General features: G+C 37.3%; 1 protein-coding gene and 1 long non-coding RNA gene across 4 annotated transcripts in view; one reads left to right on the top strand and one right to left on the bottom strand.

Moving 5' to 3' along the window:
- Positions 1-23,034, bottom strand: part of Oxr1 (oxidation resistance 1) — a 274,194-nt gene that overhangs the window by 117,624 nt on the left and 133,536 nt on the right. The window contains exon 1 of one of the 3 annotated variants that reach the window (XM_048358831.1): positions 16,098-16,378. The exons of the other annotated variants lie outside the window; for them this stretch is intronic. The gene's annotated coding sequence lies outside the window, so the exon portion shown is untranslated. Of the gene's footprint in view, positions 1-16,097; positions 16,379-23,034 lie in introns of those variants that run through there. 3 annotated transcript variants of the gene reach the window in all.
- Positions 5,471-23,034, top strand: part of LOC125360747 — a 28,590-nt gene continuing 11,026 nt past the window's right edge. Inside the window, exons 1-2 of the long non-coding RNA XR_007212798.1 lie at positions 5,471-8,111; positions 8,159-8,581. This is a non-coding gene — a long non-coding RNA (uncharacterized LOC125360747). The remainder of the gene's footprint in view (positions 8,112-8,158; positions 8,582-23,034) is intronic.

Below are 23,034 nucleotides of genomic sequence, written 5' to 3' on the forward strand. Positions count from 1 at the left end.
AAATCTACAAGTAAACATACGAGGTGGTAAGCCAGGGATTACAAATGAATTGACTAAAATGAAATAGATTCTGTGGAGAACACAAATAGTATAGTTCTTTAAAAAGTCTACATCAATACTGAACAAAATCAGCATCAGGAAACGGGTATATGCAAGAAGGGGGAGTTGGGGCCAAGGGGAGAGTGGTAAATGAATGAAGTGAGGAAGAAGGGGACAAGGAAGTCAATTATTTATTGTATATACCACAAATGTAAGAAAAGTAAGGCAAGGGGTGGCTCGAAGGAGGATGAGAATGTTGATTAAAATGCAGTATATTCATAAACTGTTTTGTTAAACAGTATCTCCTCTATACAATGCTTAAAGATAATTTTTTTACAAAAAGAAGTGGGGCCTAATGAAAATTATAACAACAGATTTCAGCCTCTGGAATAGCTAGGATTATAGGTGGGAGCCACCAGTGCTCAGCTTAACTGTGGCTCAAGAAATAGAGCACTAGTCATGACCGCGAAAGCTCAGGGACAGTATCCTGGGCTTGCATTAAGCCCCAGGATTGGCACGCACACAAAGATTATAACAACACCAACATGGAGATCCTAAGCAGGTGGCATTTTATTTAACATAGTATCTTAATGTATTGAAATACAAACACAGGATCATAGGATAGAAACATGTGTGGGATAAAGTGCTAAATAGTTATATAACTTGTCTACTTTGAAAGTGTTTGAGAGAATAGAACATAAAACATGAAATGGAGGCTTTAAAAACAGTGTAAAAAAGAAAGGAAAGGGCAGAGGGTAAGTAGGAGGGGATGAGAATGGTGGAAGGGGTAATATTAACCAAGATTCATTGTACATATACAATTGACATGTTGAATTGCAATCCTTTTATACAGCTCTTTAAAGAAAATGAAAAAGTAAAGAAAGAAAAGGAAAAGGACGGCAAAAAGTATAAGGATTACTGAACTACACCTTCACAGTGTAAGGATTATAAGTTAATTCAGAAATGAAAACTTTTTTCTTTACCTTTCTCTTGGCAAGGGTGCTTTTTAAAATAACAATTCTCAGCAGGGCAAGTGAGCTCAACTAGCTTTCTTAAATACTATTGGAGGGGATGTAAATATAAGTTATCTTCCTAAAAGCTGATGAAATATATGTGAATTTTAAGAATCTAAATAATAATGCTCACAAAGACATCAGTCATCAAATTAACATATAAAACCAGTTAGCTGTCCAGCAAGAGGGGAGAATAACTTGGAGTTCATTTGGCTTAGCATCATCTTATGTATTCATACATACATAGCTATTGCGCTATTGTGATCTTCTGCTAGGGCTATCCTAGATGTGTACTAATTATTCCCTATGAGGGAAACCATAGAGTCCATGTTTCTTTGGGTCTACCTCACTTCACTTAGTATGATTTTTTTTCCAAGTCCTTCCATTTCCTTATGAATGGACAGTGTCATTCTTTCTGATAGAGGCATAGACTTCCATTGTGTATATGTGCCACATTTCCTTGATCCATCTACTGAGGGGCATCTGGGTTGGTTCTATATTTTAGCAATGACAAATTGGCAACAGTGACTTTCTAAATGGTCTCTACTTTTTGCCCCTTTCAGTAAATTTGGTTATAGAAATGATAAGAAAAGAAAATGCTATTCTCTTTGTATTTATTTGCTATTTATGGGTGGAAAATTGCCATGAATTTAGTGTCTAAAAACAAGAATTTATTATCAAAATCTACCAAATATCACATATATGCATATATGATATATGTACATATAGATACACATACATATATGTATATACACATGCACATACATAGACATATATGAATATACTAGCAAATATATACAATATGTAATTTGAGTGCTATACAAAAATATATTTTGGACTCAAGGTTTGCTACTAGCTAAGCAAGCACTCTATCACTTGTGCCACCTCTATTCCCCTTTTATCATAATCTATTTTTTTCAGATAGGACCTCAGGCTTTGGCCCAGGGCTGACCTCAGACCTGGATTTTCCTGTAGCTGGGATTACACATGTGCATCACCATCCATTAGTTTTGTATGTCAGAATCCAAGCAAGGCCTTCTCTCTTCAAGATCTCACCAGGTTGAAATCAGGGCTGCAGGGTCCTCTGAGCCATAAGATCACTGCCTAGCACAAGTCATGTCTTTTTGTCACAAGATTGAGGTTCTCAGTCACCTGATATTTCGTGTCACAAGGCTTCTCCATACCATAGTTTGCTTTTTCAGGACAACTGGTAAAAGAGCCTATACGCTGGTCTGAATCACTCTGACTGCTGCCTTTGGCCATCTTTCAAAGGGCTCACTCACTCATTTCATACCACCCAGGATAATCTTGCCCTTGAATAACAACCAGCTAAGGACCTGATTACACTTCCCAAGTCCTGTCCCCTTTGCCACATACCAGAACTTAACCATGAGAATGGCATGTCTTATTCAGATCCAAATTCCTGCAGGCTCAAGAGGAAGATTATACAGTAAATGCATAGAAGAGAATGAGAATCTTGGGAGCTGTTATGGCTTGCATGCCTGTGTCTCCCTAAAGTTAATATAATGAAACCCTAACCACCAATAGATTAGTATTAACAGGTGGAGGTTTGGGAAACAAATTACATTGCATCGTGAGAGTACAACCCCATACAATGGGATTAGTAGGTTTATATTTACAACATAAAGGAATCAGAGCTCTTCCCATGAAAGATATTAAGACCTCAATAGGCAAGCCAGAGTCAGACATCTTATCTACTTAGACCATAGTCCTGAGCTTCTTCACGTCCAGAAAAATGTAATACAAGTATTTGTTGATGAAGCCACTGAGTCTGTTGCATTTTGTTACAACAGTATTAATGCATTAAAAGAGGCAGAGGCTATGTTAGAATTCTGTCTAGCGTACTTGACATCTTAGGCCATGCTTGTCTCTGACAGTATCTTTTTGCTGGTATCAAGGCTTCAGCTCAAGCCTGGGCACTGCCTCTTAGCTTTTCTGCTCAATGCTGGCACTCTATCACTTGAGCCACAACTCCACTTTTGGCTTTTTATGGAATGTAAGACTCTCACAAACTTTCCTGCCTCGGCGGGGCTTGAACTGTGATCCTTCGATCCTCGCCTCCTGCCTAGTTACGATTATAGGCATGAGCCAGTTCCTGGTCCTTAGTAATCTTGAATAGTAGACTTTTCTTTTAAAGACTGTAATATTCCTGGGTTTTCACACTGAATTGCTATTACCTTTCTGCAAACAGTTCTTGCAGTCATGTCATTCTCTACTTAAAATCCTTCAGTTGGGTTCTTGTGTTCTTAGAAAACTGCTACTGAATGATTTGGCCCCTTGCTACCTGCCTCTCATACCTCTATTCCCTTCAGAGAACTTAGACAATGTAACTATCTTGCTTTTATTTAGTTATTTGTTGTTTATTTCCTTGGCTTGAATGTAAGCTCAGGAAAAATAATACTTTCATGTCTTTTTACCCTCTGTGCAGTAACCTTGTTTCAAGAAATTGTTTCACATGCACAGGCCTTTCTGAGATTAGACTATATGACATGAACCATAGACATACAATTGGAATAATGCAACACAATGTAAGGATTCCATTTGCACTTCGGGAACCAACTGTGTCATCCATGAAACAGAGCTAAGGCCCTCAACAATGATATAGTCTCAAGTAACACAGAACACAAAGAAACCTCTTGGGCTCTGGCTGAAGAGAGCATCACACTGTTTAAGTTCACTGATGTGCTATTGTTTTTCTCCAAAGCAAAAAAAGGACTACTAGCAGAACTACCTCTAGTACAATTCACAAAGGACTCAGCAGCTCCCAAAGCTGATGAGCTCCTATTGCTAGAATCATTCAAGCAGAAGATGAACTACCACTGAGAAGCATGGTTAACATAGGCTTTGAACCCAGGATGAAGAGTTCCGAAGAGACTATGGTTCCTGCTGTGGTACAATTATTAGGGTAGCAAACTGGGGAGCCATTCACCACATTTAGCTTGTGGATGGGTTTTGTTTGGAAGGCATGCTATTTTTAGGTTGAGAATATCTTTAGATAAGGCATATGTTCTTGAATTCTATGGTTTCTGTCATTCCTACTATTTAGAAATGAAGGATCATTTATGATAAGAGCTGCTGACTCCAAACCTGAATAAGGGTTTCTACTCTTAGAGTCCCTAAGGTCTTTTCTTAACAATTGAATACAAAAATACAAGCTAATAAAAGAGCTGTTCCTCTGGAGGGATATAAACTTTACACTAAGAATAATCATCATTATATCTCTTATAAATCCTTACTCCATTCTTGAATCCTTGCCATTGCAACCCAGGAAATCTAATACTCATTACTTACACTTGTGGATCATTTTAAATATTTTATTTCTTATCAAAATATTAACCTTTTATTATAAGAAACTTGAGACCAATCTAATATATTTGTGGACTAAAAGCAATTTAAAGACTGTCGTTTTTTATTCCTAGTTAATAAATAAATATGAGTTAGTCCAGACATTAGGAAGAAGATGCATACAATAAAAAATTACTCCAACCATGTAAACCCCTGAGGCTCAGTGTCCTTTCTGATCTTAACCCACTGCATTTGATTCTAATCAGTATATGATTTTTAAATCAATGTGGTTCCCTACCATCAATTGTTACCACTGATGCTGAGTTAGTATCTGATAAATTAGATGCTTACATTTTCTCCTTTAGGTTACAAATATGAACTTAAAGAAAGAAAAACCATTCCTGGTGTGTGAAGAGGTTCAATTTCACTGTAATCTACTTTTTAGCTACTTTATTTAAATGAAATGAGGCCAACTTAGAAAAGCCATTGAATTTGTTTACAAAGTTCCTCTTTCAGATTTGTTTATAATTTTCTCTGACATTATTTATATTCCCAGTAAAAATTTTAAATTAATATTTAGTGATATTCTAAAGCTTATTCAAATGAAATCTATAAGACAACAGATTCTTCTTCTTCTTCTTTTTTTTTTTTTTGCCAGTCCTGGGCATTGAACTCAGGGCTTGAGCACTGTCCCTGGCTACTTTTTGCTCAAGTCTAGTACTCTGCCACTTGAGCCACAGTGCCACTTCTGGCCGTTTTCTATATATGTGCTGCTGAGGAATCGAACCCAGGGCTTCATGTATATGAGGCAAGCACTCTTGCCAGTAGGACACATTTCCAGCCCCTATTATTCTGCTTTTAAAATCTAGAGCTCACTATGTCACTCAGGCTGCTGTATATCCTAAGTTTGAGGCTATATTACCTCAAAATGAATATCATACCTGCTGCCTCAGCCTAGGTTGCTGAGATTAAACATGCAACACCATCACACACAGCTAGGAAAAGTCATTTTTTTTTAACTTGAACACATGAGGAAAAAAAATTCCTCACAAAATCAATCACAACTTAACTGGTGCCCCAGTACTGGTACAAAACTCCCAAACAAAACAAAAGAAAAACAAAAAGAGGGAGAAAAAGGAACAGAGACAGAGAGAGAAGCAGAGAAACAGAGACACACAGAGAGAAAAGCAATGCAAAAAAAGAGAGCAACAAATAATTCATTTCTTAAACCTAAATCCTTATTCTATACATTCTTTTACAAGGGTTGTTAACTAGTCTCCTCTGACATGAGTCTTTAATAACCTATTGCAAGACGTGCCACAGACGCCATTTCTAAAACATTCAAGTGTGTACCAAATTCCAAATTTACCAGGTTATTAGGAATTTGAATACTGCTCTTGGAGTTTTATTTGCCATTTTTACTGGTTACACCTCATCTCTATGATACCTGTGGGATCCTTTACAAGCAAGCAGAACAGGGCCCTTTCCAACATTATCACACAATCATAAAAGTGCCAATAAAAACAAGGTAATGCTGTCCCCCCTGGTTGTTTTATCCCATGGGTTGCAGTTTAGCAGTGTTAAAGAGAAACAAAGCTTCTATCTGAACAGGGAATATAACAATTCACTAGTTGTTAGTAAAGTACAAGAGGTGTCTGTCCATACATCTCTTGTTATTTCAGTCAGAATTTCAAAGTAAGAGCTGCAACCTGATGATCCACAGAGCACTCCCAGAAGGTATTTTTGTCTGTCATTTTAAAATTATTGCTAACATTTAAAGGACAGAGCATTCGTGTTTTGTCATTTTTGCCACTGTTTTTATACTAAACCAGAATGACAACTTCCAGTGAAAAGCCTGGCCACAATGGCAGGTATTTCAATAGTTTTAAGTTATGTGTTGCCTATTTGTCCGGGCAGGTATTTTCCCAGGTCCAGCATCAGCCTCAAACCTCTCTTCTGGCTGTGATGTGTTGCCCCTGTAGGCCCTGGAGATTGAGACTGAGCACCTTTGGATGGCAGCAAGTCCAATTCTGATTCATTTGTGGCCACTCTGCTGTCAGTGTTTCACAGCTCATTTCTGACTCAGCAGCAGTATGAATTAGTCCCTGTTCTCCATCCCCCAGACTGCCAATTGCATGGCTGCCATCCTCTTATTATTTAGTTCCCAACCAGATTTTAGTTATGTTCAATTAAATGTTCTCTTCAAAGGAATTTTAAATACATTCACAGTGAAGGCAGAAAGACAGGTGAGAAGATCTAAGAGCTCCAAATAAGAGCTACACTCGGTTTCCATCTTCACAGGAAATCACAGCTCACCAAGCAATTTAGATATGGTGGCTGCTCAGTGAGGCTTGGTAGGATAGCCAGCTCACTTGTCTCTGTATTCAGCCCTGGGAAGTCATCTAAAATGACATAAACCCAAGTGTCCATCACAGCACTTAGTTAAATCAAAATGTGATTGTTTTATTAACTACAAATGGTTCTGGGCTCATTACACTATATGATGCCTTTATGCAAATGAGACAAAATGGACACTCCTCCTAGTTGAGCAGTAAATGTCAGAGAGTTCACCTGCAAGCAAAGTTCAAGTCAGATTTCAGCCACAAACGGGTGTGGTCAGTTGTGAATATACATGCTCAGAGGAAAGTTACATTTGATATACTACAGAATTCAAAGAATGGATATAGTTTAGAGATCTGGATAAGCTTGACAGAAGAAAACTTTCAAAAGACAGGATAGGAAGGTAAATGTGAGGGCTCAAGAGAGGAAGTCTACCCAGGACAATAGTTAGAACAAGAGTCATGAATGTTTAGGAAACACTATGAGGTTGAGTACCAGTGTTTATGCAATTTTTATGTAAATGGCAGGAATAGGTGGTTAATAGATTGGGTCTATGAGGTAAAAAGCACTGAAGGCTAAGTTGAGGAGTCTGCTCCTAAGTCAGGTGTCAGTCTCTCAAGCCATCCTTACCAAGAACTAATGATTAATGTCACACAATAATTAACACTAATCACATAGTGGGTGTCATTTTGCCTTTTGGTGAAAGTTATCTCACTTAAATCTCATAACAATCTTAAAAAATTTGTGCTATCACTGTTTCTATTTTGCAAAATAGAAAATAATGATTTCAACAGTTAGAAATGTCAAAGTTCCCATGCTTTTTAGGTCCATAAATGGTTCAGGTGGAGAGAAATCCCTTTAGATGGAAGACATAATGACTAGAATGCTAAATATTACACTAAGTATGGATGTATGTGTTAAGGATTACAGGACCAAAAGACAAAGATTATCATTTTGTGACATTTGAGGGACTTATTTATGGCCACCATTTATGTACAAAGGCTTAATTTGTCAATGCTCTGTATTTGGGTCTCTGTTATCATTGGCTAAGCATATTTCTTTTCTGATATAAATTTTTATATAAGTAATGAAAACCTTGGTTTATATTACCTCGATTGATGTCATGAATATCTACAACTTATAGGACCAAGGTTGAAGAATGTGTGTAACTCAAATATAGTTAGGCTACTCTATTCATGAGATAGAGGTATCTCTCATGAAGTGCTTATAAAATTGATATAAAGTTACTAAGGCTTTACGATAATCTACTCAAAGTTTAGGCAAGGATAATATTACCATTAAAACCCACAAAAATGAAATAAACTCAGAATCATTTAAAATTCAAAGCTTAGATGAAAACTCAGAAACAAAGCAGGTATTTCCATTGAGACACATGAGAGTTGTTATTCATAGGTTTCCTTTAAAAAAACAAAAGGGAAAAAAGAAAAAAAAGAAAAAAGGTCTCACCAGGAACAGAAACACGTTTAGTTGGGTTGTTGTTATTGGTGGTAATGGTGCTTGTTTCTGGTTTTGTTTCTTTTTGTTGCTATTGTCTTTGGCAATGGAAGCCCAGGGAGCATGAGAAGGGAACTAGACTGCAGGCTATAGTGAGAAGCAGTTAAAGGAGTATGGATGTTAGCTTTCCTGAAGAGGAGACCCATGTGTACCATAGAGCATCATTCGCCAGTACTTATCCTGCGTTTTGTTTTCCTATCAACAACCCCAGTGAACTTCTACTATGAAGTAGGTCACTCGTCTGATTAAAATACTTTAATGATTCCTCCCAAGATATGGAATAAAATCCAAGCCCCCAATATATCTTAGCTTTTCTGCCTTTGGTTTTGAAATTTGAAATTCCAAGTCATTTCCAAACTGGGCCTTTGGTGTTTTTGGGGTTTGTTTTGTTGTTGTTGTTGTTTTGTTTTGTTTTTTGTTGTTGTTGTTCCTGAACTTAGGGCCTGGACACTCTCCCTGGGCTTTTGTGCTCCCGACTAGTGTTTTTACCATTGTGAGCCAAAGTTGCATTTCCAGTGTTTTAGTGGTTGATTGGAGATAATACTTTCATGGACTTTCCTGTCTGGGCTGGCTTTGAACTGTGATTCTCAGATCTCGGTCTTTTGAGTAGTTAGTAGTAGTATAGGCATGAGGCACCAGTGCCAGGCTATGGGCCTTTGCTTGTACTGTTCCCCTAGACTTAGACTTTGAAAAGCTTAGCTTGTTTTCTTCAATGCACTGGTTATCGCCTGCCTGCCTGCCTGCCTGCCTGCCTGCCTGCATGCCTGCCTGCATGCCCGCCCGCCCGCCCGCCTGCCTGCCTGCCTCAGCAGAGCCCTAAACACTTACACAAGTGATTTTTGTTCCAGCTCTTGGTTCTTGGTTCCAGCTCTTAGGATCATTTCAGCCTGGTTTTAGTATCTTCTACTATGGAGTGACTTGGCTACTTGAGCCTTCAGTCATGACATGCACTTTGGACAGTGCCTTCATGTTTTATGTTCTCTTAGGGCTCCTAAAAGTTACCTTTGTTACCATTTTTGCATCTATCATTATCTTCAGTAATTTTGTCTGCTGATATTCTTTCCTACTTATGGACTATTTGCTCACACAAGCATATGAATTCCATCAATGCAGAGATGTTCGTTTTCATGCTGCCTCTTCAATGCTTCTAAGGAGGCACAATGGATAATCTGACTTTTAATTTAATAGGGGAGAACCAATACTAACCATCAAGCAGCAGTAACTTTTCAGTAGGTCTAATCCTGACTCTTCCACCAACCATGTTGCCTCACTTTCAGGACCACTTTAGTATAATTTCTGAATCTGCATTTCAGTGTTTTGTTGGTTTTGACAGTACATGTAAAGGAAGAAATGGTAAGGACCAAACAGCAGAGGGCAGCAGTGTCTGAGAAAATGTGCTCAAGTGTCCTCTCCCTTCACATGAAATAAATATCACTGCCAGTGAATTTCCCTTTAAAATACTGAATGTCTACAAATGAATAAAGCATAAAATATCTTCTCTCTTTCTAAATATGCACCTTTCAATCCAGGGACAAAGGAAAACTCAGTTCTGGCCTTCTGATTATCTGAGTGGGAAGTACTTAAGCCTTGGGATATGGAAGAACTGGATGGATTGTGGTGGCATTTCTAGTTCCTGTGTTCTGCTTATCAGCATTGAGATCTTGGATATGTTGAGAATAAGTGCTAAACAGTAACTTATTCACAATTATACTCTAACTCTTGTGTCAACTCCCTGAGTTAAACATTAAAACATCAAGCAGTAAGAGTTTAAGGAATCTGCCAGTTAAGATATACAAGCCTTGATAGGAAGCCTGTGACTTACACCTCATGATAAAAAAATTACTTGATTTAAAGTAAATACAGGAATATATAAACTTCTTGTAAATAATAAAGAGCATCAAAAACCAAGAGATAGCTCCTCTCCTTGTTTAACCAGTGAGAGGGTTAAATCTGAGGTACAGTATTCAATTAACCAAATATATCGCAGTTCCAGCAAAGGAAATTCTACAGTTCATGAGTTCTTTGAGACAGACTGATTTCCACACCGTCACTCAGTTTTTTCCTTCCTTCCTTCCTTCCTTCCTTCCTTCCTTCCTTCCTTCCTTCCTTCCTTCCTTCCCTTCCTTCCTTCCTTCCTTCCTTCCTTCCTTCCTTCCTTCCTTCCTTCCTTCCTTCCTTCCTTCCTTCCTTCCTTCCTGGTTTGAATTTTTAATATCACTCATCTGGCTTTACTTTCTTGGTTAGGCTTCACTTCCACAATTAGTTAATATGAATAATTTCTTATCTAAGTGTTTATCTTTCCCTTCTCTGATTCTCAGACATTTGAGTATGTTTCTTCCCATGTTTAACTCCGTTAAAAAGTGAGTTATATAATGCAGTGAATCAAAACTGTAATCCTAGTTATTCTGAAGGCAGTGGATCCTAGTTTGAAGCCACCCACACAAAAAAAAATAAGACCCCCATATCAACTAATTTCTTTGCACAGAGTTGCATGCTTTTCATCTCAATCTATGGTACAGCACATGTTCCTGTTATCCCACTGACAATGAGATGCGTGAATAAGAGGAACACCGTCTGGGCTGGAATGAACATAAAGCAAAGACTCTATCTCAAAAATAACCAGAACACACACACGCGTGCGTGTGCGTGCACACACACACACACACACACACACAAACAGCTGGTGGACTGGCTCAAGGGATAGATCACTTAGCAAATGCAAGGGCATGAGTTCAAGCCTCAGTAAGGACTCACAAAATTATAATATATTAAGCAGCTTAGGTATTAATGTTCTCCCTGAATAAGAGTAAAATAGGAGGAACATCCAAGAAGAGGACACAGAGATGTTTCAACAAGTGGAGAAGGAAAGATAGGTTTTAGAATTTATTTTGGCACAGCAACAGTCACTTGTGGGTAGATAGTCAAAGGAGCCCACCAAAAATTACAAATTTGGACTGCTGTTGGAAATGAAGAGTATTATTTGAGAACATAAATTCCACCTTAAAATGCCAACACCTACTAAGGTTCTTTCATATTTCCTAATGCAATTGTGGATATAGTCATGAAGCTTCTAGATATAGGTATGATTGTGAGCTCCCTACGGATTTCTCATACTTTTGGTATTTGTACTATACTTTCGTGGCTCCATCACTTTCCACTCTTCTTGACTATTTTCATCTGCTCTGACAGGTTTTGCTAAACCTCTTCCTCCATCATCTTTCATGAATGACCTTGCCTCCTCCTTGAATGAAAAAGTAAGGCTTTCAAAGGGGGAAGATGCTAAGATACCACAAACATTAACAGCACTCTATTACCTAACTAAAGTCATCTGCCCATTCATTCTGCCACCAGGCCTCATTTTCCTTCATGTAATTCTATTTGCCCAGGCATCTATACTGCTAACTCCCTGTTTCCATGTCTCTGCTTACCTCTGCCATCTTCTCAATGAGACTCATGCTTACCACCATTACAGAAAAATGCCAAACACATACATACACATCTGCTATTCCAAATCTCCCTTTACCTGGCCTGAAAATTTCATTCTATCTTTCTCCATACTAACCTTCTGTCAAGGACAGATAGATGTCTTATCAGAACCATGTTTTGGGGGAATTCTCCTCACATCTTCCATTTGAATATGGATTCTATGTCTTTCTCTTGTTAAATTTTCTTGTATGTTTTCTTAACATTCCTTTTTGTATCTCCCTAGTGTGGCTTCATGGCCATAATGTATTTTATTCTGCAGAAATAGCAAGGATGTTCTTAGAAGGTTTCTTTCCTTTCTGCATATTTTCTGTCCCTCTTAGAAATTTGTTTTTTTTTAATCTGAGTATTTGGATTGGTCCATGCTCTCGGATTTGAAGTTTCTTTCCATCAGTATCAGTCGTATTTAAGACTGAGGCAAAAAACAAAACAAAAGAAAACACCCAGCAGATCAGAAGAGAGGCTTATTAACTATAGTTTTTACTACAAATGTTTTGGTTCTTAAGAAATCTTACTACTGTATGTATGTGTTGGTAGAGTTTGACGTCAGGAACTCATGCTTACGAGGCAAGTGCCACACTCTCAGAACTTTTAATTTTTTTTAAAGTTTACTTTTCAGGTAAGTACTTGCTGTTGTTTACCGCCATCTCCACATGTTTCCTACACAAGTGACTTTACAGGTGTTAGCCACTACACTCAGCTTGGTTGATGAGGTGAGATCCTACTAATTTTTTGTTGGGCTTACGTCTATGATTCTCCCCAACTTCATGTCTCAAGTATCTGGGATTCTAGGCTTGAGTCACCATGCCCATGCTTGACCATTGCAGGAGAATTTTTTTTTTCTGTTGGTTGTGGGGCTTGAACTCAGGATCTGGGCAACGTCCCAAGGCTCTTTGGCTCAAGACTAGAATGCTAATTCTTTGAGCCATTTCAGCTTCTATCTTATTTGGTCATTTTGGCTTATGTCCAGCTCTTGAGAAAATCCTTTTCTTGTCATTTTAGTTGAATGTAGAAAAAAGAACAGACTTTGTAGTTGCATTTAATGTTCCAGCTTTTACTGGAAATCTTTCCCATCAAGCCATTAAGATGCCTGGAAGGCTTAGGAATCTAATTTATTACATTGGTAGGCTTGATTTATTAGTTTTGGAAGGGTTGAGTACTTAGCACAGGTTACATCCTTGCATTTCTAGTTTGTCCCACCTGGAATTTAAGGTATGTGTTCAAAATCAGGTAATATGCAAATGCAGTTTTCAGTGTTTTAAGTTAGGTTTGTAAATGAGAGTAAATTTTGGAGAGACGATCTATTAAGTTTATAAGTTAGTGAACTTGAGTGACTATATTCTTTATAAAAATAACAAGTTACAAATTGCACTTAAAACTTAGGAAAAGGACAAAGGGCAAATCAGTGCAACAGTGATACATACTCACAAGACAATATGTTGGAAATAAACTGAACAACTTGGGGAACAGACTAGAGGGAGAGGGAAAGTGGGAGAAAAATGAGGAAGGGAGCAACAAAATTTGACAGGAAATGTACATGTATGTACATGTATGTAACTGTAACACCTCTGTACATCACTTTGACAATAAAATTGAATTTAAAAAACTTAAGGAAAAACTATAGTTTTCTAGTTAATATCCACTTTAGAGAAGTTATACATTTAAATATAAATAACTTGAAACAGTCTTTTACTCAAAAGACAAACCCTTCTCTAAAAGCCTAATTAGTTAGCATAAATTAAAAATAGCACAACTACATTATGTCACAACAGTGTGAAGGATATATAAATAGAACTTTGTTTTAATTTGTCTGAAAGCTGTGGTTTGGGTGCCAAATATATCCATACTCTAAAAAGTAATCTAAGATTTTAACATTAGTCTGATCCATATTAGCCTATGTTCCTAAAAGGTATAATACCAATGATAAGAATGATGCTGAAGGAGAATTTCTCTCTGCAGGAAGTGGTTAGTATCTTGAGCTTACGGGCCCTCCCCAGAATGACTTAGGGAGAGGGCTAAGCATAGTGACTAAGGGAACCTTCCCCGCAAGTCAAGCCTAGCAAAAGTTTCCAGGGAGATCAACTAAAGGAATGTCTAGCTGTTTGGCTCCAGACACAGAGATTGTGCACTGTGTTGCTCTTCCATGATGAAGAAGCAATATGGAGCTATTTCCTGGAAACCAGGTGCCTGGTAGGTGACTACTAGGAAACTATAGTCATCTGGGATTATCTAAAAAGGGCTCTCCTGCCAAAGGATAACAAGGAACTGATAGGGAATCCCAGCAGACATATTCAATGAGCTTGTGTCTGTGGAGTAAAGTCAAAGGAATATAATTTCATTTTCCAAATACCTATGTGTATCTGATCATTAAAATGAACTTCAGGAAATAAAAACTGGAGGGTTTTTTCTTTGTTGCTGTTTTTGTTTTCTTTTCTTTTTTTCTTGTTATTTGAGAGGGTAGGGGAGGCACAGAAACGGGAGGGACAAAGGGTGAGCAATTGAAGGAGGAGAATGCACTAGAAACTATGTTGAAAAATGAATCATACAATTTGTAGGTGGGGACAGGAAGGAAACACTGAGATAGAATGAGGGAGAAGGTGATAGTGCTCCAAAAGAAATACACTTTTTATCTGACCTATGTAACTATAATCCCTCTTCACATCATCTTCATACTAACAGTAGAAGAAACTATAATGAGCAATAGGAAAAAAGAAATTTTATGTCCTTTGGCATAACTTAATATAACTCCACAGGAAAAAAAGCATCTTTCCTATTGGAAATGAATGTTATAACAAAGTCACATAACTTGCTGGCCATGCTGTTAGTATCTACAATGGTATTCCCTTATTTCATAGGCATAAGACTCCACTGCAGTCATAAGTAATAATAAAATCTGACAGGTTTGGCTGGACAAATTTCTATTACTAGACTTCCCTAGGATAACCCAAAATCTCTAGCTCCTTTATTCCTTCTCTATTTTCTCTAAGAAACTACAATTTCTGTCATGGCTACTTCAACTGTGAAGTTCTCAGACTTCTCCAAAATATCATAACATTATATATTGGTGATTCTTTAACAAATAAAGCATATTGGACAAGTGGTAAGCTTCAGTTATTTATTTCCTAGAGACAGGAAATACAACACTGTTATTGCTCTATTAAATTTTCTTTCTCTTTACATAAACTGTGGCATTGTCCATTAATTTCATTACTGTAAATTTTACCTATAAAGTCTAGAATGAGTTAGCCTGTTTCACATTAGCAAAGGCTATGTTGAATTACTTTAAAGACTGCCAGAACCCCTGGCATTATAATGTCTGTAATCCTAGCTACTCAGGAGAGAGATCTAAGGATCATGGTCCAAAACCAGCACAAGCAGAAAAGTCTATGAGACTCATATCTAATTAACCAGCAAAAAGCTGAAAGTAAAGGTATGGCTCAAGTGGAAGAGTTCCAGATTTGAACAACAACAACAAAAAGCTATTGACAGCAGGTAGGCCCTGAATTCAAGCCACAGTACCTGCACAAAATTACTTTTTAAATATACTTTTATGTTGTATATTATTGAATACAACAGCAAGGAAGAAATAATAGTAACCTTTATACTGGCAGGGACAATCTTGTGTTAGTAATCATGCAAGCTAACCTAGGCATGAAATGATGTTGGAAAAATACAACCTTGTTCCCATGTTTATTATTTTAGGCACCTCACAGAACAAAGGCTATGTTTTTGGCTTATTATTAACTCATGATTCCTTACATCTACATAACCTTATGCAAGCTAAAAGGTCTTTATTATTTTTTTTTCTCTCCAAGCAAACTACTCTGAATTTGATTGATACTTGTCTACACTTATGTGCCCAAGAAAAGCAATCTAGGTGTCTTGCTAACTTCTTAGTTCATGACTTTTATAAATTACTTGACAGCTTTGAACAACTTACCAGTCACTAGCTATTGAATGTTAAATCAACTTTTTCAGGCTAGAAATTCTTACAAGAATCTGAATAGTGGTTGCACACAAAGAAAATAAATGTGACATTAAATGTAATGTAATTTCACTTGATTTATATTTAAGATATTTACTTCTAGAAGTTTCCATGAGGGAAAAGGAAGACAAGTCAAACAATAGTAATAGAAATAAGCATTTGAAAGGTTGTGACAAAAACTGATAGTAGGCAATCAAGATATTACAACAGCACACATACTAGCATATTTTTCTTAAAGCCATAGGTTGGCAATTTCTCAAACTGACTTCATAGAAGGACCACTAGACAAACACCTCAATCCGTTGTTTGCATTATATTCTATTATTTGGTTCTACCCGTCAGCTTTCCCTAACATATGATTGACATTTCAAGTACATGAGAAATAAATAGGGAAAGGCATGCTTTTAGAAACTTACTTCTCTGCTTCCTGGGTTAGGGCATATTTCTTGGAATTGAGACTTCTGCCACAGTAGCTTGTCAACCTTGCTTTCAAATATTCTTGCTGTTGCACTGGGTTTATTTCCATCCTGAATTCTAAGTGTCTAACTACAGGGTGTCTCTGAATAGCACCCTTTTTTTTCTCCTTCTTTTGCAGACTGTTGAAGTGAGAAGTCTATCCTTTCTCACTTGTCTCCCTCTAACTAATTTTAAGAAGCTTTGAATCCTGGGTAAGACAGTGGTAGCTAAAGGACTGAAGAAACAAATACATGTTTTAGGTTTGAAAGGGCAAGTTATTCATTTACTCAAGGAATGTTCAGGGAAATATTTAGCTCTAAAATTAAATACATTTTAGCCAGGTGCCTGTGACTCATACCTGGGCAGCTACTCAGGAGACTAAGATCTGAAGATGACAGTTCGAAACCAGCCTGGGTAGGAAAGTCCATGAGATTCTAGTGTTCAATTAACAGGAGCTATAACTCAAGTGGGATAATCAGCCTTCTGTAGAAAAGCTCGGAGACAGTGCACAGGCCCTGAGTCCAAGACCCAGGATCAGAACAAACAAGCACAAACACTAAATACTTTTTGAGGGCTGAAGAACATTTAGTATCAGCCCTGCATCATTCCTCACAAAGGATTAGCTTACATCATATTATACCCTCTTCTACATGAAAAGCATATTGATTCAGGGTTGGAGGCATGACTCAGGTGGTAGTGTCAGAAACAGAGTTCAAGTAACAGTCTATGACTGTTTGCTTCACCAAAAAGAAATGAGAAAAGACACAATGCTTTAAACACAAGAGTTGCTGAGAATGTAGAGAAATTGCAACCCTATGCACTGTTGATGGAAATGTAAAAATGATAGAACCATTAGGAGGTCATGGACTGAAGCATGGAGTTTCCTCAGAAAACAAAAAATTGAAATGCCAGAAGGTCCAGGAATTCCAGAAATCGTTGTGTATATAGAGGGCTTAAAAGCAGAGTCTTGAAGAGGTATTTGTACAGCTATATTCCTAACAGTCAAGAGGCAGAATGAACCCAAATATCCACCGATTCATTTACTGATGAGCATGTCAGTTGTTATCCGAGCTACTTAAGAGGCTGAGAACTGGAAATCATGGGCAGACCAATCTATAAATCGTTTTATCTCCAATTACTCAGCAAAGAGCTAGAAATAGAGGTGTAACTCAAGTGGCAAAGTTCCAGGCCCTTTACAAAGAACCCAAGGGAAAGCACAAAGTCCTGGAATATCTTTTAACCTTACAAAGAAAGGTAATCCCAAGACATGTTACAACATGGCTTATCCTTGAAGACATTATGCTAAGTAAACTATGCTTGCCACTCAAGGGCAAATACTGTATGATTTCACTTTTCTATGGTATCTTAAGTACTCAAATTCATTGAAACAAAAGGTAGATTAGTGACTACCAAGGTACAATACTAAGTATGGAGTTTCAGAGTTCCAAAATGAACATGCTCTGGATGTTTGTTTTAGAGCAATATGAATATTCTTAAAACCAGTGAACTGTACACTTCAAAATGGTTAAGACTGTAGAAAAGAAAAACACAACGCTTTCAAGAACATTATTTAAACTACTTTATCTATAGTTCTATGCAGCTAGAGTCACAGCTATTAGTCAATCCCTCAGGCACAGGAAGGCTGGCAGCCAGGATAAGTATTTCAACCTAAAGCATGGATAATAATTTTGTGCAGCTGGCTAGAAGAGCCTAGTGAGTCAGAATGCACATGCTTCTTTTGCTGTGAGTTTGGAAGTGAACATAATTTGGGCTGTTACCAATATAATTTCTGAAATTTGAAACAATGATTGCTATTCCAAACTGAAAATCTAAACAGGGCATGAAGGCTCAATTTTATCAAATCAAGTATATATAGAATAGCAATTTTCAAAAGTGGGAGCAGAACATAGCCTGAGTTTAAACATTATTCCCTTTCATGGCTATATGCCTTTGGTCAAACTATTTAAACCTGGCTCATCTCTCTACAGGAAAGGAAGAGAGGAGTAGCGACCAAATGCAGTTCTCAAGAGCAGAGCAGCAGATGGGGAGTGGGGCAGGTTAATGTGTCCTGCTGTGTCATTCATGGATCAAAGTCTTAGTAAATCTTGACTGTCATTGACATTATCACTGAAGACATTATGCTATGTCACTCAAGGACCAGTAATGCTTGATTTCAATTTTCTTGTGGTATCTGAAACAAACAGATTGTGTGTGTGTGTGTGTGTGTGTGTGTGTGTATGGGTGTGTCTATAGCTATAATTTTTGGAAGAAATTTCTGAATAGAACTTTTTTTCTTCAATATTTTGAATAGATTAAAAATTCTTTTAGTAAGTCCCTCAAATTAGGCTGTATGATGATGATTTTTATATATTTCTTAGTTCTTTCAAACATTTGCTTCTTACCATGGTTACTATCAAATTCCATGGCAGCCAGAGGGTTTGGACCCCACACTGAGGGAACAGACCATTTTTAGTAATGGCATAAAGGGGTAAATAGGCTATTGGGGACTTACTATGGACATAGGTCAGCCTCTTCATATTGAGAATTAGGTTACATTTCATTAAATATCTTTAAGGACAGTGCAACATTATCAGTTTTAGAGATGGTTGTCCAAAACTGATATTTCTAACAGATGCATTTTCAGTGATGCATTTTAAGAAAGTATCTTGATGAACATAGTTGAGAAGATCTAACTCATGAATCATATACCTATAGGATATATATTATTAGTAACTCTTCATGGTAGACTTACTGTATAAGAAAAATAAAGGGAAGCCAATTTCATTCACAGTCACTATCATGGATGCAAAGCCATCTTTGACCTTCCTCTCCCTTCTTTTTTCCCCTTCTTCTCTCTTATTTTCCATTCCTTCCTGACCCAAATACCCTAACTACAGAATTAGTTAGATGATGAGCTGTCTAATGTAGCAACTTGGCTTTGAAAGATGTTATTCCAATATCTGTCCTCTGCTCATGGTGTTGTTTTTCAGATCCCCATAACCTTTAGGTCTTAAAACAATGTTTGAAATAAGAAACCCAGAACTATTTTATTAATAGCAATTTTCTTCTTATTTCATTGATAAAAGTAGAAGTATAGATGCATATAGAAGTAGATGCAACCTAACGAGGGTGTAACAATCATTATACACAGGAAGTTAGGTTTGCTCAACAATCTTCCAGAAATTTATAAGCCAGTAAATAGTCACTGAGCCATACCATTGAATTTTAGCTCTCAGATAAAACAGCAAATATCGTGATGAATGACTACTTAATGCAATAGCTAACCTTTGACTACTCGTTATGTGCTAAACTTTTTACAGGGATTGTTTAACTTAATATTTACCATAATTTTGAGACATAGACGTCTTGTTCATAAGGTAGTGAAGAAACCTAGGTACAGAGAAGTAAAGAATTTTTCCGCAGGTCACAAAATGAACAAGTGATTGAACCAACATTTAGGCTCACTTCATCAGACCTGTCAAGTTCAGCTGCCAGATTTTCAACACTCAATACCCTTTCTGTAGACATAGGCATCTTCTTTTTCTACCTTGGCCTGTGCTTTTCTGCTCATCTGTTTGGCTTGAGCAGCTAATGCCAACTCCATCTTGGAGGGGGAAAAGCCAAGACGAATCCAGAACCTCAGGCAAAATTGAAAGATACACACAGGAGAACCAGAATTTGGAGCTAAGTCAAAGGAGAGGAGCTGTGAATGTCAAAGAATAGCACCTAGAGGATTTTAAGAAGAAAAAAATGAGTTCTAAATGGTCACTGTATAAACAAGCACAACCCCATCAATAGAAAATTACAACAAGCAATAAGAAAGAAATCGGGCCTAGAATAAGCCAGGAACCTAAAGTTAGTAAAAAAAAAAAAAAAAACAAAAAAAAAAACAACTCTAGAACCCAAGTAGACATGCTAGTGTCAGGCAAAGGAGGATGGAGTCAAGAATGTCAGGGTTTTTGTGAAGTGAGCAACCCAAGTTAACAATAAAGAAGGTGACACTGCTAGGTGCTGGTGGCTCATGCCTATAATCCTAGCTACTCTAAGGCTGAGATCTGAAGATAGCAGTTTAAAGCCAGCCCAAGCAGGAAAATCCATGAGACTCTCATCTCCTATTAACTACCCAAATAGCTGGAAGGAGAACTGTGTCTTGAGTGATACAGCGTTATCCTTGAGCAAAAAAGCTCAGAGACAGTGCCCAGTTCCAGTGCCAGACCAGCCCCCCCAAAATAGAAGATGCCACTTATGGTAGGAGGGTTGGTTTATTTTCATTCTAGGAAAATATTATTTTTGAGAAGATTATCTAGGTGGTAACTAAAGTTGAAAACTATTAGAAATGGGTAGAAATTACATGTGAAGACTGAAAATTTTGTTGCTAAGACAACAAAAATTCCATGTGAACACCACAGAATAACATATAATCAGATCTTCCAAGCACTGAACTCTTACTGAGTACTTTTCTTTGACAATTTGTTGTTTAAAATCTAGAACTCAGACACAAGGAGAATGCAAAGACAAATCTACTTTAAAAATTAACAGTGAGTGTACTACAACCCCACTAAATCTATAATTTGTTTTTCTTTTTCTTCTTGCATCTCTGTCACATTTTACACTTACATATACAAACTCAATTTATATAGTAAATTCTTTTCTTTGTGTGTGTGCCAGTCCTGAGGCTTGAATTCAGGACCTGGGCACTGTCCCTGATCTTTTGGTTAAGGCTAATATTCTACTACTTGAGCCACAGCACCACTTCTGGCTTTGTGTGTGTGTGTGTGTGTGTGTGTGTGTGTGTGTGTGTGTGTGTGTGTGTGGTACTGAGGAGTTAAACCCAGAGCTTTGTGCATGCTAGCCAAGGACTCTACCACATAGTCACATTCCCAGCTGATACAGTTAATTCTTAACACCTAAAAACACTGATAACTGAAATAGAGGTGTGCATGAGAATTTACTATGATTTCAATCCTTCACTCATTCAGAACTATGAATGTTCTCTATATGAACTCATTTCCTTGCAAAGTGGGTGAAGTTCATATTGCTTCTATCACTTACTATCTGTGTATCCATGTTGGCTTATACTTGGGAACACTCACTGGAAGAAAAATGGCCTTATCGCAGTGCTTTTTGCTCTAGGAAATTATGTGTATGAGTCAGTTCAGGCAGGGGAAAGACATATCAAACTGATTAAATCTAATGCTTATAACAATAAGTTATCACAAAGTTAGTAATTGCAGGAAGCAGCTACTAACTCAAGGCCTGGAGAACAAAGTGATGTGTTTGGAATTTTTAAAACACAGATGTTTAGAGGAGAGTCTGCATAGGGCTGCAGATATTACATGGTACACAGTTTAAAATGCCCTATTGGGAACATATTTATATAAATTATTATTCATTCTCTGATGTTCAAATGTAATGGGCTGTCGTGCTTTTATTTGCTAAGTGGGAATATTAATTGCCCCAGCCAGGAAGTGAGGCTGGAGAGAGGAATTGCAAACAGACTTGAAAGAATCAATGTTTCAGCCTCATCATCTCCCTCTGGCGCCACCTGTTGTCAAAACCTCTCCATAGCTTCTGCCAAAGTCCAAACTGGCAGAAAGGGTGGGTTTAGATCAGAGAGGTAGTAACTCACAAATGTGTGTACAAATAGGCTCAATATAATTGGTAATTTAAAGAGGAAATTATGCAATTGCTGATGCTATTTACTTAAAATATCTTTAGCAGTTTAATTTTAAGAATTATTATGGGAAATATTATATACACTTATTTGTTTTCTGGAAAATGCCTTGAAGTTTTCAAGTCCAAGAATTTATAATTATTTTAAAGAAAACAAGAACATGTCTAGGATAGTCCTAGCAGAAGATCTCAAGAGCTCAATAGCTATGTACACATGATGATGCTAAGTGAAATGAACTCCAAGTTATGGAAATAAGTGGTTTATCATTGTTGTTGTTATTTTAAATGTACTATGTGAAATCGTGCCATTTTCTTTTGTGTTTCTTCTCCATGGTTTACCCCTGATGTCACTGTAACTTATTTTTGTGCCCTGGGTATTGTATATATGTTTGTCTGGATCAGCGAAGGGAAGGGGAAGATCAAAATGGAGAGACAAAGCGTAAAAGATAAACCAATACAACAGCGATACTTACAAGACCATATGTTGTAAGCCAACTGTACAACTGGGGGTGGGGAGGGAAGGGAATTAGGGAGGAAAGAAGGTGGGAGAAAAATGAGGGAGGAGGTAACAAGTTGGATAAGAAATGTACTCACTGCCTTAAGTATGAATCTACAACTCCTCTGTACATCACTTTGTCAATACATTAATAAAAAAGAACAAAGCTTCAAGGAATAAATTCTACAGAAACATTCTATATAAACATGTGAAATGAGTACAAATGAAAATAAAATTAAAGGCATTTGTGGTTAAAAGTGTTAGAAAGAGTGCTGGTAGCTCATCCCTTTAATCCTAGCTTCTCAGGAAGATAAGAGCCGAGAATCACTGTTAGAAGCCAGACTGGGTAGGATAGTCTTTGAGGCTATTGTTATTTCCAATTAACCATCAAAAAGCTGTAAGTGGAGCTGTGGCTCAACTGGTAGAGCACTAGTCTTGAGAAAAATAATAAGGTACATTATTATGAACATAGAACAGAAAACAATATCACTCTCCTCCCCTCCCCCCAAAAAATCAATCAGCATTTCTATGCATTTACGTTAAGGAATTCTCTAAATATTTTAAATTGTTATTATTAAGGAGGTGTACAAATGAGTTATAATTCTACAAGTCAGGTTATAAGTACAATGCTTCATAATCAATGTCACCACTTCCTTTACTCTCCCCATTTCCCCTTCCTGTCCCTATCCTATCTTTTTAAATTTTGTTTTGTTTTGTTTTTTTGCCAG

The sequence above is a fragment of the Perognathus longimembris genome, chromosome 12 (genome assembly GCF_023159225.1).
Source record: "Perognathus longimembris pacificus isolate PPM17 chromosome 12, ASM2315922v1, whole genome shotgun sequence".
Classification (NCBI taxonomy): Eukaryota; Metazoa; Chordata; class Mammalia; order Rodentia; family Heteromyidae; genus Perognathus; species Perognathus longimembris.